We start from the raw sequence: 17,866 nt of genomic DNA on the forward strand, positions 1-17,866 counted from the left end.
ACATAGAGGTTACCACTGCTGGATATGCATAGTTAAGTCACACCCATAACAGTTGTCCAACAACCATGGTAACACCTCACAATATCCCCAGCCTAAATGACCTATGTCTGTCATCCTTGGCACCGCAGTAAAGAGCACATGGTGGAGGTACAGGTTCCCACCCACAAATAAGCCATACCCTAGAGTAAACCACCCAGCATTAAGAAGCAAGGCTCCTCATTAGTAGATGTCAGACATACCCCTGTTGAATGTTATGCAGGTAGGTAATATGCCATATGAGTCACCCTGTGTAACTGTTTGACAGGAGCAAATACAATCACATTACATGTGTCCCAAGGGGCAAGGTAGCATAACAGTATGCTGCTGGGGCCAATAGCATACTAACTACCTATGACACAATGCACACACACATGTACTCATTGCAATACCAACTATGTGAGGTGGAATGAGTGTGCCACTGACTGTGTGCAAGGTTTGTAATGGTGTGATTGCTCAGCATGACTTTGTGTCTGTCATGGTAGTGTGTGTCCTTGGTGTGAGGCCAGAGAAAGATGTGTCAGGTATTGGGATACAAACATACTACATTGCCATATGTTGTGCTGTGGTTCCCCGTATGCGTCTGCGGTGTAGGTAGGGGTATGGCCACAAAGACTAGGGTGCATTACCATTGAAATTTTTACTGTGCATTGCATGCATTGCATGGGTTGACAATGTTCCCCATCCATTACCTTGATACAAACCCCAGTGTGAGGTTGTGCATTGGACCTCAAAGAGTGTGCCGACTGCTGGTGTATACTAGTTTGTTGTATGGAATGTGCTAGGCAGTGTCACACAATTGTTGGCTGAGCACTGATATGTGGTCATTTACATGTGTATCCCCCAATAGACAGACAGATGCTATATATGGCAGTTAAGTGATATCACTACAGTAGAGTATTATGTGTGCCATATCACTTGCTCACATATTTTTCTTTTCCTTCCAGGACGATGGTGCACCAGCGCAATCCCTCATACTCTGCTGCAGAGGAAGAGGAGATACACCAGATCCTGGTGCGGGATTTTGCCACACTCTTTTCCCGCACCAGCCAGAACCAGCAGGAGAGGGCTGCACTGTGGCAAGACCTTGTCCGTTGGGTAAATGACATAGGCATGCATAACCGGACATATGAGCAGGTATGCCATCACTGCAGTGATTTAATTAGAAATGTCCGTCAGCGTGCATCTGATATCCACAGGCAACAGCTTGCCACAGGTGGAGGGGCGGCTATACACCCCCCCTCACCAGACTGGAGGGGCTCCTCCTAAATGTTGTGGCTCCAGCTCAACAACAACAACATCTGCAGACATGTGTAATGATAGAGGCTGGAGCCACCCAGCATGTGGACATGGAGCGTGCAGGTAACATGCCATATCTATAGTTGACTGTTCTCTACACTGGTAGTTTATGCATGTGTGAGATGTGTACTGTGTTTGTAGCTGTTATCCTGGTAATTATTGTGCAAGAGTGATATTCTCAATATCACCAGTAGACCTGTGAAAGCCAACTGTTGTACTACTGAACTGTATCATACTCACAGTATCAATGGCACAGTTGTGCCCACTGACAATAAATGTCTTATTTGTGCAGGTCCCTCTGGTGTAACAGCAAGGCAACCAATCCATGCTGGGGAGTGTGTAATAACAATACTTTTAATAATAATGATAATAATAGTAATAATACCCTCAAACAGTGTGCATGTGCCCATGTGTGCATGTGCCCATGTGTGCATGTGTGCATGTGCCCATGTGTGCATGTGCACATGCGTGCATGTGCCCATGTGTGCATGTGTGCATGTGCCCATGTGCACATGTGCCCATGTGTGCATGTGTGCATGTGTGCATGTGCCCATGTGTGCATGTGTGCATGTGTGCATGTGCCCATGTGTGCATGTGTGCATGTGCCCATGTGTGCATGTGCCCATGTGTGCATGTGCCCATGTGTGCATGTGTGCATGTGTGCATGTGCCCATGTGCGCATATGTGCATGTGCGCATGTGCGCATGTGCCCATGTGTGCATGTGCCCATGTGTGCATGTGTGCATGTGCGCATGTACCTGTGTGCATCTGTGGTAACATTGTGTACACATTGTAAACTGTGTTTCCTGTCTTCCTCTCACAGGTTCTGGTGTTGCTCTGGTGGTGTGCAGCAGGGAACCTGAATCCACTGCTGGGGATAGTGATAATGATGATACATGTGTAATGGCACAAGGAGGTGTGACAGGGTCTGTTGTTGGTCAGCCAATTGACAGTACACAGCAGTCAACCCCATCAATGCGCACAGTCATCCTGCCAATACATCCATTGTCACCAATGTCCTTAGGTGATGGACAGCATACAGTGGGCATTGACCAGGGTAATGTGGTATCAGTGGCACATGCATCCCTTCACAGCAGCCATGGCCAGAGTCCTGACATGGTACCACACAGGCAGATGTCCAGGGGTTCCTGTGGGAGCATCCGTGGTCATACTGCCCCTGTCAGACATACCCACAGAGGTCTTTCAACCTCAGCTATGTTCCGGGCTGTAATGCAGGCACAGGCACTTATGGAACGGTACACCAGACAGGGTCTGAGGGAGCTGAGAGCACATCACACTGCTATGAATGACACTATGCGTGACATTGCGGCTGCCATCCGTAATTCAACCGAGGTCCTTGACAGACATTGGGGGGACACATTAGATCTGTTCCACAACTACATGTCCATGAGCCAGGGCAATGCAGGATGGTTGAGGCATCAACGCAGACGTATGCCAGCAACATCAGCAGCTGGCAGTCGTCGAGGACGACAACAAACCCGCAGCGGCTCCCATAGTGCTTGTACCAGCCCCAGTCTGTGCTGTCATCAGACCGCCCTTGGAGACCACGTGCACATGGCTCTGGACAGTCCCAGGAGGGACATGTCACCAGTCATCAACCAAGTGCTTCTGATGACAGTACCCAGTCCAGCTTAGTACCTGATACTGTCAGTAGCACCCCTGCCAGGCACAGGTACCGTGTCCATGGCCAGAGACAGTGATCTGTATGACCTGGCAGGTACAGTCTGTGGCTGTCCACAAACACCTGTATATGGCAGCCACGAGGTGGAACTGTGTGCATGCATACACACATGCATAATGCTAACACCTAGGGCTAACACATACACGCACACACCTCATCAACATTGACCTATCTTGTACTGTTGTCCCTCACTAACATACACACACATACATGTCGATTGGTTGTATCAGTGGCAGACTCAGGCATACCAAGTACATACCCTGTGCATATGATGAAACTGTGCCACCTCCTGCAATCTGTAACATTGATGCAGGACCAGGTTAACATGGTGCTGATGCACAGGGTGACTACATAGAAGTGTAGTAATATTATCCTGATGTTCATCGTGCATACAGCTGCAGTCATAACAGATGGGTTATCCTGCCATCAGGCGGGTCCTTGGTCGGCCGAATTCCAAAGTCTAGGTCCGGCGTCGGTTGTCGTTGCTTCTTCCCTGACGTCAGTGCTACAGGGGTATAAAAGGACCAGCCGACACCATGTTCTTCAGTCTTTCTTGCCGCGCGGTGCCCAATGCAGAAGCAGTTCGCAAGTGCCAGTCGGCCAGCTCCTGAGATTACGAAAGATTTGGAAAACCGAAGTGTTCTTAAAAGCTAAGTACCCCGTTGGGGAAACTTTTCTTGCCTCAGACCGATGTCAGACAAAGTTAATAATTGTATTTCTTGTGGGAAGCAAATACCGCATAAGGATTTCCATTCCCTCTGTATACCTTGTTTAGGCCCAGACCACGACGTCTCGGTCTGTCACTGTTGTGCTACATTCAACAAACGCACTATTAAGCGTCGGGCAGAGTTCGCCCAGCATTTTTTTGGGAAAGCTTTTAATTATACCATGTCATCGGATACTCCGACACCGGTTTTGTCTAAAAAATGCAAAGACAAGGACCGACACTCGAGGTCCGCGGCCTCTACCGACACCACGCCAAAGCCGACTACACGTGGTCCGGTTCTCAGTGAGGCGCCTACGCAGCCCCTGACTACTGACGACACTTCTTTGATGGTGTCTCCTGTACCCGAGGTTGCAGGCTCCTCGGCCCACACACCGACTACAGATACCAAAGCCACTCATGGCGTTGAAACACAGAATGTGGACAGGTCCACCTCCACTCAAGGTGTCTTCAGACCTTCTTCTTCTTTCTCCATCAAGGCTTTCACCAAGTCTAAAGCAACCATGCACCCTAAGAGACCAGTTACACAGGGCCCATCTCCAGGCCCCATGCCTAAGAGACAGATGCTTAAAATGGCTGAGGATTTAATTACTCTAATTAGAGGTTCTCAGCCACCCCCGGACAAAAGGCCCAGAGTGGAGGAAGATTCCCCCTCCTCTGATCAGGGATCCATTATTTCAGAACACTCTGATGATCAGGAACAGGCTTACTCCCCTTTTGAAGACTCTGATGCAGAGGATACTATTCCTTCTGTATCCCTCCCTGAGGATTTCTCTTTTGGGGAAACTTTGCATACCTTAAGGGAACACTTCCACTGGGAAGGCCAGGATTATTCAGATTCCAAGATAAGGCTCAGGGAATTTCTTTTGTTACCCCAGCACAGGCCTCTGGCTATACCTCCTGTCTTGGACATCCTAGATGATGTTTACTCTGAGGCCTGCCTTAACCCGGACTCTCTACCTCCAGCTCCAGTTAAGCCTGACAGGTACTACAGGGTTCCTGACTCACACCAATTTCTTTACAAAAGCCATGCTGCTGACCTAGAAACCATCTCACAGGGACCCAAGGGGGTTAAGGCTTCCATTGCCAAAAATCCATTGCCTTCCGAGAGAGATTCCAGATCCTTAGAAAGGTGGGGAAAAAAGGTATATACCTCAGCTACCTTAACCATGAGGGCCTTAAACTGTCAGTTTCATATGCTAAAATACCAACAGTTTCTGTTATCTCAACTGAAAAGTAAAATGTCACAGCCTAAACAACCAGACTTGAAGGAGTTGCAGGATTTGATGCATAGTGCAGAACAAGTGGGCAAACATACCTTACAATGTGGTTTTGATGCTCTAGAGGCCTTATGCAGAGCTGCTGTTACAGGCTCAGTCATACGCAGGCATGCTTGGCTCAAGGAACAAACCTTGCCTGATCATGTCAAAGCTAAATTACTAGATACCCCTCTTCAAAAGGATGTACTATTTGGGGCAAATGCTGAGGAAGTATTACGAAAAATGGAGGAAAAAGCTAAATCAATGCAAACGGTGAAAGAATTTCTGCAGGTTCAACCACCACGTTTTAGTAGAAATTAGCCTTCCAAAAACTGGTCCTTTCCTGCCACGGACAGACCCCAAAGAGGCAGATACAGGCGCCCGAGGGGCAGAGGACAACCACAAGGATCGTACAGAGGCAGACAATGGCAAGCTCCTACACCAAGAGGTGGTGAGGACAACTCACAATCTTTCAGAAAGCAAACCCAATGACTTTCCCCTTTGCAGGCCAACCAGGTCTCAAATGGCAGTCCCCTTAGGAGGAAAGCTGGCACTATTCTCAAAAAATTGGCATGTTGTCACAAAGGACAAATGGATCCTGGACATTATAAACAGAGGCTACAAATTCCACTTTCATACCCTTCCAAAAATGAGAGGCATGCCAAAACTGCCACACAATCAAAGGGCAGAGGCACAAAAGCAAATTTCAGATCTTATAAACATGAAAGCTATTCAAGAGGTACCTACACATGAACAAGGTCAAGGTTTTTATTTCAGGCTATTTCTGGTGCCAAGGAAGGGAAAGGATTGGAGACCTATTTTGGATCTTTCCATCCTAAACACATTCCTACTCGTACCAAAATTCAAGATGCTTACTCTACAGCAACTTCTTCCCATGCTGGGCAAGGAGTCTTGGCTGGTAACATTGGACCTCAAGGAGGCATACCTGCATGTCCCAATCAGACAAAATTGCAGAAGATACCTCAGATTTCTTGCAGGTTCAACCCATTATCAATTCTCTGCATTGCTCTTTGGCTTATCTACTGTGCCCAGAGTATTCATGAAATGCCTGGCATCAGTAATTGCCTACTGCAGACTTCAAGGGATACAAATATACCCTTATTTGGATGACTGCCTGATCCAAGCGGACAGCAAGCACATTCTTCTGAAACATCTGGCTTATGTAATAATGTTATTAAACTCTCTGGGATACACAGTCAACAAAGAGAAATCAAGGCTAACACCCTCTCGAAATATAATTTTCCTGGGTGCCAATTTGGACACAAACACCCAGATGGCCTACCTCACGCCAGAGAAGCAGGGGCAACTAATTCAATACTTCAAAACACTAGCAAATTGCACCAGGCTGACTGCAAGGAAAATCCTGCAGGCTCTGGGATTCATGGCATCTTGCATCTTGCTAATCCCATGTGCAAAGCTGCATAAGAGAAAACTACAATGGTACCTAAAACACATATGGTCTCAACACAGCCACAGTTTGGAAACAATAATACCACTACTTCCATGTCTGCAAAAGGAGTTTCTGTGGTGGGCTCAAGCATGTCAAGCAAACACAGGTCTTCCATTCAGCAAGCCTCAAGCAAATCAAGTCATCACAACAGACGCCTCGGACTACGCCTGGGGGGTGCACATGACAGACCGGTGCATTCAGGGCAAATGGTCCCAAAAAGAAAAGCACCTTCACATCAATCAAAAAGAAATGCTAGCAGTAATAAATGCTATTATAGCTTTCAAGGACCTTCTACAACCAGGTCAACTATTGATAAGAACAGACAACACCACAGTTATGTGGTACATAAACAAGCAGGGAGGAACACATTCCTATCCCTATGCAGACTGGCCATATCACTTTGGAACATGGCCATGGACTTACAAATGGAACTACAAGCACAGTACTTGCCAGGCAAGGAAAACACGCTGGCAGACAACCTAAGCAGAAATATGACAGATCCACACGAATGGATGTTGCATCCAAAATTTTTTACAGAAATAATCCAAGAATGGGGAAGGCCAGACATAGATCTCTTTGCCTCCCACAAAAATCATCAATTGACAAAATTCTGCTCGAGGACCTTCCACCCAAAGGCCTGGAGAGTGGACGCTCTCTTTCAGCTGGACATCAATGACAGTTTATGCCTTCCCGCCTCTTCCTCTGCTGCCCAAAGTCCTATTGAAGACCAGAACGGACAGACCAAAGATGATCCTCATTGCTCCAGACTGGCCAAGGCAACACTGGTACTCACTCCTGAGGAGCCTGACTCATTCCCCCCCATGGACCCTGCCTCTAATGCCTCTTCTTCTGACTCAGCACAGCTACAAAACTCTTCACAGTCAGCTAAAAACACTCAATCTAGCTGCATGGAAGATTCCTTAGCATCACAGCAGGCCCAACTCTCCAAGGAGGTGCAGGATGTCATTTTGGAGGCCAGAAGGCCATCAACTAGAAAAGCTTACTCCGCAAAATGGAAACGTTTTTGTGTCTGGAATGAGAAAAAGGGCCAGAACCCTGGAAAACTGAATTTACCTCAAATACTACAATATTTGGCTGAACTACTAAGCAGTGGACTTTCGTTCTCCTCCATCGAAATCCATGCCTCAGCCATTTCTGCAGAATACAACACTGACCCTCCTTTATTCTCTCACCCTCTTTTAAGACAGTTCCTCAGAGGGGCTAAGAATTTAAGACCTCCAAGGAAACAACCAATACCTGCTTGGGATCTAAATTTCATTCTGGAAAAACTGACTTTGCCTCCTTTTGAGCCAGCTGCTTCATCAGATTTGCAATATTTGTCCTGGAAAACAGCTTTCCTTCTGGCTATCACTTCAGCTCGTAGAGTTTCAGAACTACAGGCCCTCATGGCTGTCCAGCCCTTTATCATCTTCCATCAGGACAGAGTTTCATTATGAACCAACCCTTCCTTTATGCCTAAAGTGGTATCCAGGGTAGCTTTAAATCAGGCCATACATTTACCTACTTTTTATCTCAATCCTCAAAACAAAGGGGAGAGATTACTACATTCCTTGGACATCCACAGGCAACTACGTTATTACTTGGACAGAACAAAACCTTTCAGAAAATCAGAACAGCTCTTTGTGGCCTATGCGGTAGGAGCTGCAGGAAAGCCAATTTCCAAGCAGACAATCTCAAAATGGATAGCTCACTGCATACGCTTTTGCTATTACTTTCATGGAAAAACTGTTCCTACAGGCATTAGAACTCACTCCACCAGGGCCACAGCCACCTCTGCAGCCTTCCTCAGAGGAGTTCCTACCAAGGATATCTTGGAAGCAGCCACTTGGAGTTCTGTGTATACCTTCTCCAAACACTACAACCTACCATTATACACCAAATCTAGAGCAGGCTTTGCCACTGCAGTCTTGCAGGGCATTTTGGCTCCTCTTAGTTCCACCTAGTGCCTGCCACCCCTTTCTTAGCGTTGGGATTCTACCCATCTGTTATGACTGCAGCTGTATGCACGATGAACATAGTACAGTTTTGTACCTACCATAAATGTAGATGTTCGAGTGCTAATACAGCTGCAGTCCAGGTTTCCCTCCCTCCTTCCCCTCTAGGGGTATTCTTTTATGGTGTATTTGCTTGCAACTACTGTTTGTTTTGATTATATTGCATTGCATTATTTCATAATTTTATGTATTGCCTTCCTTCTGGGGGCACCTGACATCTGGGGCAAGAAAAACTGAAGAACATGGCGTCAGCTGGTTCTTTTATACCCCTGTAGCACTGGCGTCAGGGAAGAAGCGACGACAACCGACGCCGGACTTAGACTTTGGAATTCGGCCGACCGTGGACCCGCCTGACGGCAGGATAACCCATCTGTTATGACTGCAGCTGTATTAGCACTCGAACATCTACATTTATGGTAGGTACAAAACTGTACTTTGTCAACAGTACAGTGTAATGATATCATTGTGGGTATATCCCAGCATGCCTGATGCATTAACAGTATGATTGTCATTGTATTGTTTTGTACACCACTATTAATTACCATAGTGTAATGTCTGCGCATCTTTGCATTCTGATGGTAAGGCTGAAAACAGAAGGCCACCTACATAGGTAGCACAGGGGATAAGAAAATGGAAGTAATGATACTCAATGCTGGACATGTAAACCGCAAGATGCATGCAGTCCAAACTCTACTCTGCATGGAGAATGTTGATATCTGTGCAGTAATAGACAACAGGTTCAAGACTCCCAAGAGCACCCTAGCACTACCAGGTTACACCTCATGCCATGCTTGACAGCCCCAAAACACGGAACTAACTATGACAGGAGGGTGAGTCTCATTAAATGTCAAGGATACTGTGGTGGCAGGACAGGTAGCTTACATCCTTCTAAGTTGGGAACTACTGATTGAGGGCTCAGTGTCTGTTATTCTAAATGTGTATTAGTTCTGGTTTAAGCACTTGGGCTTCAGGCCAGTTATTTTACATTAAGAAGGTTCATGGTCTGCACTCTTGTGGGAGGAGAGGCTGGACTCTATCCGTCTGAGCTGGGAATTTCTGGCTAAAGGCTTATAGTGTCTGCATATTTGAACTGTTTCTTACTGAAATTGGTACACCTTGTTTGCTGTAGCATAGACTAGATCCAGGCCTGCTGAATGTAGCTTTGTTTGTATGCTTGTTTGCTTGTTATTTCCCTGAAACACTAATTCCACCTAAAACGCGGCTTTTCGGCGCTTCTGTGGATCCCTAGTGACATCTGCATTGCTTACTGTACTTATTTCCTTGTTTCACTTGAAAGAAAGTTACTGTTTGTCATTTTTGCATTTAAGTTACCTGTAACGCATTGCATTTGAGTTACCTGGCACTTGCTCACTAAAGCAATTATATACGCCAGCACTAACAAATTAAAAGCGCTACACCCTCACAAACTCCCCTTGAGTACCTTGTTCCACATTGGCCCTTTTTGTTGTCAATTATAAAGGAATTTCCAATACTATTCTAGCATGTCCAAAGGTCAGTTGTCAATCTCCTCTCCGGTCCAGCTGGTGAATCTGGGAATCTTGAGGCAATATTACAACTGCCTCATTTACACAGACAACCCTCTCCTCCCCCCAACAAATTCCAACACATGTGAGAGATGCAACCATATAGCCAAACTGGAGGCTAAGCTCTCTCAACTCAGTACTGGCGAAACCTGTCAGGAGGAGAAGGAAACCACAGTCACTACAATTCCAGTCTCACATAGACCTACCACGACAGCAAACCAAACACATAAACACACAAAAACATACTCGGAGGCTCTAAATAAAAATCTGCCTAAGCAGCAGAGACCTCCAAAGCAGACACCCAAGCAACTGCTACCCCAGAAAAGAACACGTGCAACACATAGCTCACAAAGCCAGTGTGCCGAACACTCACAGCCCTTAAGGCTAAACAACACACCTGATACACTTGTAATAGGTGACTCTATCGTCAGGCACACTGACGTCCCGCTCACCAGGCTGAACAAGGAGAAGGTCATGGTGAGATGCCTGTCGGGCGCTATGATCTGCCACATAACACAAGCACACAGGTCACTCCAAGGCAAGTACAAATATGACTCAGTCATTGTCCATGCCAGTGTGAATGACCTGAGACGTACCTCCCTGGACTACATGATAACAGACATAGAGGAGCTCTCTGAGCATGTGGCCCAGGCTGGTATGACTCTGACCTTGAGTAGCATCTTACCCTCACCAAGAATGATGCCACAATATGAAGACAAGATGATCAATTCCAACAACTGGCTTAAGTTTTGGTGTCATTCAAAGGGGATCCAATGCCTGTCAGCCTGGGATGACATGCTGGGCAAGCCACGATGCTTTGCTAGGGACGGCTTGCCCCTGTCACCCCTGGGCTTTCGGATATTGGCAAAGACTCTTGCTACCCCCATAGTGCCTTTTTTAGGCAAGGCTCAAAAGACAAAACCACCTCCATAGGTATCACAAGGGATAAGAAACTAATAGTAATGCTACTCAACGCCAGCAGTGTAAACCTCAAGATGCATGCACTGGAAACTGTCCTTAGCATGGAGAACATCAATATCTGTGCAGTAACAGAATCCTGGTTCAAGGCTCCCGAGAGCACCCCAGCACTGCCAGGTTATACCTCATACCATGCTTGTCGGCCCCAAAACTTGCACCGAACCAGAACAGGAGGGGGAGTATCAATATTCGTCAAAGATACACACACCTCCAGGTTGGTGGCACAGCACGGAAGCATCAGAGACTATCCATGTGCAACTAACAGTGGGTAAACTGCCTTCCAGTTTATAGCCTGCTACACACCACCCTCCCAAACCCAGGAACCCCACTTGGCCTTCCTGAGAACAGTGGAAATATGAAGGTCTCTCCAAACACCATTATATTGGTGGACTTCAACTACCCAAACATAGACTGGGAGCATTACTCTAGCTCCAACACCCTAGCTCAAAGGTTCCTAGCATTTATACACTCAAATGCTATGGAACAACTTGTTACCACTCCCACAAGAGGGGGAAACATACAGGACCTGATCATCACCAACATGGGGACTCTATGCTCCAGACCAGAAGTGTACCCCTCACTGGTAAGATCAGACCATAAACTAATCTCACTGGATATTCACATCCCGACCCCACCCCCTGCCCACAAAACCACAGTGTAAAACTTTTCTACAGCATATTCCACACCCCTCAAAACTGAGGTGGAATCCTTCAAAGCCCCCGGGCCTGTGGAAAATACGGCCCAGACCACAGAATCCTTTATAAACGCATTCTATGAACACCTTCAGGAATGCATGGATCATGGAATCCCAAATAAAAACAAGACCCAATCCTCCAAAGGCAGATGTCCTGTCTGGTGGACCACAGCCATAAACAAACTATACAATAGAAGGAGGAAGCTACTACATGATAGAGCAAAATCCCAAAAAGGGGAGGCATCTCTGTTCAGTGTTAGCAAAATACTACGGGCACTCATAAAATCATCTAAGGCCAGCTTCGAGAGACGAATTGCACAGGACACTAAGGATAATCACAAGGCTTTCTTTAGTTATGTTAGGAACCTGGGTGGGAATTCCCAGATATGCTCAGAATTAGTCCAAAATGACAAAAAACTACACCGAACCCACAGACATTGCCAACATCCTAGCTGACAGGTTCAGCGCAAACTCCCCCCCCTCCCCACCAGAAGGGCAAATATCTATCCCAGCAGAGTGCTGCCCCCCTGACATCTCAGATTCTCAGGTAAGAGCCACCCTCTCCAAAGCAAATAACACAGCATCAATGGGACCAGACGGTGTCCCGGGATGCGTCCTACATGAACGCCAAGATGAGCTAAACCCAAACATAAAACTACTGTTCAATCTCAGCCTTACCACAGGATATGTACCCAAAGAGTGGTGTACAGCAACAGTGGTCGCTCTACACAAAGGTGGTGCCTCAATGGATCCTGTAAACTATCGCCCCATAAGCCTGACTAGCTTGGTCTGCAAAGCTATGGAAAGGATCATCATGGACCTCATACATAAAGATATTGGGGACCTACAGACACTGGATCCTACCCAGTTTGGCTTTAAGGACAGATCCTGCCTCTTAAACCTGGTTGATTTCTTTGAAACAGTCACCAAGGCCATTGACAAGGGGAAGGTGGTCCACACAGCCTACCTGGACCTCGCAAAAGCCTTCGATACAATACCCCACTCGGGCATTATAGATAAGCTCACCAGCTTAAATATAAACCCCTATGTCACTAGATAGGTTGCAAACTGGCTCAGGGACAGAACCCACATGGTTAGAATTGCTGGAGCCATGTCAGACTCCAAACCAGTTACAAGTGGCGTCCCACAAGGCTCAGTCCTGGGACCTCTCCTGTTTGGTATATATTTCTCGGAGGTACAGGCCAACACGGAAGGACTGTGGCTCACCAAGTTCGCAGATGACTGCAAACTGGGTGGTATAATTGACTCTCCAGCCGACACAACCATCCTCCAAAAGGGCCTCATAGAAACAGACAACTGGTGCCAGAGCCATGGCCTCAAGCTAAATGCCACAAAGTGTATAGTCATCCCATTTGGCAAAAACAAAGTGGCCACAAATGACCACATAGGTGGTAATCCATTAAGTATGGAAGACATAATTAGGGACATGGGGACCGAAGTTGATAGCAATCTCTCATTTGACAACCACGTGGTCAAAGTGGTTAGAAAAACATTTTATATAGCCCACCTAATCATGACGGGATTCACATCTAGATCAGGGGAGGTCATTGTGCCTCTTTACTCATCCCTCATCAGGCCCATAATTGAGTACAATGCCCCTTTTGGGATGTACCTTATCAGACACCTGCAGCAACTGGAAAGACCACAAAAGTACCTCACCAAGAGGATCAAAGGGCTCAAACAGATGCCATATGCTGCCCGGTTAACAAAACTCCATACTCAGTGGCATACCGCCTGCTCAGAGGCGATTTGTGCCAGAAGTATAATGCCATGTCCAACCCAGAAGTAATGGACATGCTGCACCTCAGAAAATCCAAATCCCATCGAGCTACGAGCTCAAGAGACTTGAACCTTAGCACTGACATCAATAGGACATGCTGGAGGGACAGATTCATAACCCAGAGGCTCCCTTCACTCTGGAATAAAATCCCAGTCCACGTTTGGCAGAGTCCCTCATTGACTCTCTTCAAGAGGAATCTTGATGAGTGGATGGGGGATCATAGGTTTACCCCGGGTATCACTTCTGTGTCAATGTTAGACAGAGGCACAGTATAATAACCTCAGAAAAGGGCATAGCAACATTAATTTAAAATGGGTGGCGAAAGCCAAACACACTCTGGCTTGGCTTATAAATGCCCTAGGGCAGATAGCCTAGTATGAACCTATGAACCTATGAACCTATACCCACACCCCCAGGTTGTTGCCACAGTGTGACACATCACAGACTATCCACGTGCAACTAACAGTGGGTTAAACTGACTTCCACTTCATAGCCTGCTACAGACCACCCTCCTAAACCCAGGTAACCCACTTGGCCTACTTAAGAATACATGAATATCTGCAGGTGTCTCCAAACAACAATATATTGGGCAGCTTCATTTACCCACACATAGACTGGGAGCATTACTGTAGCTCCAACACCCTAGGTGAAAGGTTCCAAGAATCCATACACTCAAATGCTATGGAACAACTTGTTACCACTCCCACAAGAGGGGAAAACATGCTGCACCTGATCATCACCAACATGTGGACTATATGCTCCAGACCAGAAGTGTATCCCTCAATGGTAAGATGACACCATAGACTACTCTCACTGTATAGTCACATACCAACCGCAGCCCCTGCACAGAAAACCACAGTCAAAAAGTTGTGTAATGCAAATTCCATGTATTCACATGAGGCAGGCTTCACACATGGGAACTATTTAAGGTCACAGGTACATATGTCTATGTGGCACACACATACCTCATGTGTGCATTGACATTACTGATATAATCTATGTCATACAATATTAAGAACAACACCCAACACACATGGACAAACTGTGTGACAAAAACACACATGGTATTTGCAGGATTCAAACCCCTACCTAACTATGTTATGACACTTGAGAGAAACGCATTAGCAGAGCGCACTATTCGCATTACTGGGAGGTTTCTCTTCTCCTGCTATACTTATAGGGTGCTGACATCATCAGTGTTTAGAAAGAGGAATGTGCATCATGTAGTGTGTTCTTCTAGTTGCCAAAAGGGACACTTCTTTCAAATAGAAATGCACACACAGTGCATTTGCAGGATTCAAACCCCTACCTAAATATATTATGACACTTGAGAGAGACGCATTAGCGGAGCATGCTATTCAAATTACTGGGTATCTTTTTTTCTCCTGCAGTATTTATAGGGTGCTGACATCATTATTTATAAAGAGGTATGTACATCTATTACTATCTGTCAGTAAGGGGGATAGCATATATATGCATTAACAGCCACCTACTTCAGGGTCACATATGCACATCAGCACTGCCAGGTTATGTTTTATACCATGCTTCATGACCACAGGACCTGTAACACACAACACAACCAGTTCAGACCACCCCTCCCATATCCAGGAACCACACTTTGCTTCCCTGGGAACAGTGTAGGATATGAAGGTGTTCACATACACCATTACAGTGGTTAACTTCAGGTACAGGTATATTGAGTGGGGGAACTACTCAGGCCTCAACAACATCACCCTACAGCCACTACAATTTGTGAATCCATGTGCTATGGCAGGACCAATCACCACAGTCACAAGGGGGAATACATATTGGACCTGACCATCTGCAACATGGGGACTCTTTGCTCCACACCAGAGGTAGACCACCATTGCTAATATCTGACCATAACCAACTTTCCCTGGACATCCATATCCCATCCCCACCCCCAGGCAAGGAAGTCACTGCAAACAAAGTATTTATCAAAAGCAGACTTTGCACTTGTGAAGACTGGGGTGGAAGACTTCAAAGGACCCATGCTGGGGGATTATACAGGACACTGCATAATCCTTGACAATTGCATTCTATGAGCATCTGGAAGGTTTGCATTGATCATGCTATTCCAAATAAACCCAAGACTCCTCCACAACAGGAGACCTGTCTGGCGTACACCAGCCATATATAAGCTGTACAACAGAAGGAGGGAGCTAATACATTACAGAGCAATATCCCACAGAGGGAGGACGTCTCTGAACAGTATTGGCATGGCACTTTAATCCCTCAAAAAACATCACGTCAAAGTGTTTACAGTGAAATTGTCCAGACACTGCAGATAAGGCTCCCTTCAGTCTGTAACTGACACCCAATTACTGTTATAAGTCCTCGCCAACCCTCTTCCAGCAAACACCAGCCACATGGATGTGACATTGCAAATTCAACCCCTGGGATCTCTGCTTGACAGAGGCACAGCACACTAGCCTTAAACGGTGCCTTCTGTGACCTACTTTACAGAGGCACAATAGCCTACTGTACTGGGGAGGCAGACACGAATCACACTCTGGCTAAGCTTGTATTCCCTAGGGCAAACAGCCTAGTATTGACCTCTACACCCATATGTTTAATTTTCAGATGCACAATATTTGTTGCTGATAAACTGTTTGCAGGTCTTTATTGCCATAGCTTTCCCTGTTTCTATGAACAACTTGTGTATCTGTGGAAGATGTTTAAATATGAGAGGGATCCACTATTTAACTTATGTCTCTGTTGTCATTTAACTGTGTGCACTGGGCAGATTGCTGTATTGTGGGAGGTTCCTGGATTAACACATACAAATGCTAGATATGTGTGGCCAACTGCTAAACTGAGACATGGCCTAAGTGTGTGAGCATGCCCAGTTCAGGCTTTCCATGGCTTGTTGCCTGACATATGTCTCATTTATCAAAGTGTGCGAGCATGCCCAGTGTGAGCTTTCCATATGTTGAAATCTGCAGTCCACCACATTTGTGGTTGTGTGTGAACTTCAACAATATTTCACATTTATAGTTGTGTGTTGGGAGTCATGTTGTGTACTTACTGCCCAACTGCTTTGTGTCTGAACCCAACAGGGATTATACTGTGCCTGCAGGGTTTCCATGGGATAGTTTGCATACAGTTGTCAACATCCTTTCATACTGACCAAACACTGTAATATCGTATAGTGTACTGGTTCAGTACTTTCACTGTGGTGGACAGTATCCTGGGTTTCAGTCTTATCACTGCTTTAAATATTCATAGTGAGCACACCAGACTGGTTAAGGGCCAGTTGTGCACATACGACCATGTTGCATTTTGTTCAGATATGGACTACTTAAACCAGGCTTGTCCAACATTGGTAGTGTATTCCGCAACTTGGGTGGACATTGACAAACACTAGCTATGTGCCCTAGGCCATTTCTAATGCTAGTCAGAGAGTGTGTTTGTCCTTCAACACACATTGTAACTGGAGTTTGCCATGACATATTTCAAGGTTAGTATACTGTGCCTCTGTCTACCCGTGACATAACAGTGATACCCAGGGTAAACCTACCATCTCCCATCCACTCATCAAGATTCCTCTTGAGGAGAGTCAATGAGGGACTCTCTGGCTAACCTGTACTGGGAGTTTACTCAAGAGTGGAGGGATCTTCTGGGTTATGGATCAATCACTGCAGCATGTCCTATTTATGTCAGTGCTGGGGTTCAGGTCTCTCATGTGCATAGCTCACTGGCATTCAGATTTTACAAGGTGCAGCATGTTCATTGATTCCAGCTTGGACATGGCTTTATACATCAGGCACAGATTGCCTCTGGGCAGGCAGTATGGCACTGTGTGGAGCTGCAGTTTGTTTAATCAGGCAACACATGGCATCTGTTAGAGCTCTTTGATCCTCCTGGTGAGGTACTTTTGGGGTCTTTCCAGTTGCTGGAGGTGTCTGCTGAGGTACATCCCACAGGGGCCATTGTACTCAATTGTGAGGCTGATGAAGGATGACTGAAGAGGCATGATGACCTCCCCTGATCTAGATGTGACTACCTTCATGATTAGGTGGGTATATGGTATGTTTCTGTAACCACTACAGCCACATGGTTGTCAAATGCAAGATATCTATCAACTTGTGTCCCCAGGTCTCTTATTACTTCTAAAGTACTTAATGGGTTAACACCTATGTGGTAATTGGTGGGCACTTACTGTTTATCCACAGGGGATGACTATACACTTTTCTGCATTTAGCTTGATGACATGGCTCTGGCACCAGTTGTCTGTTTCTATGTGGCCCTTTTGTAGGATGCTTGTGTCAGCTGGAGGGTCAGATATGGTGCCCAGTTTGTAGTCATCTGCAAACTTGTTC

This window comes from Protopterus annectens, chromosome 8.part0, assembly GCF_019279795.1.
Source record: "Protopterus annectens isolate FY-2018-M chromosome 8.part0, PAN1.0, whole genome shotgun sequence".
NCBI lineage: Eukaryota > Metazoa > Chordata > Ceratodontiformes > Protopteridae > Protopterus > Protopterus annectens.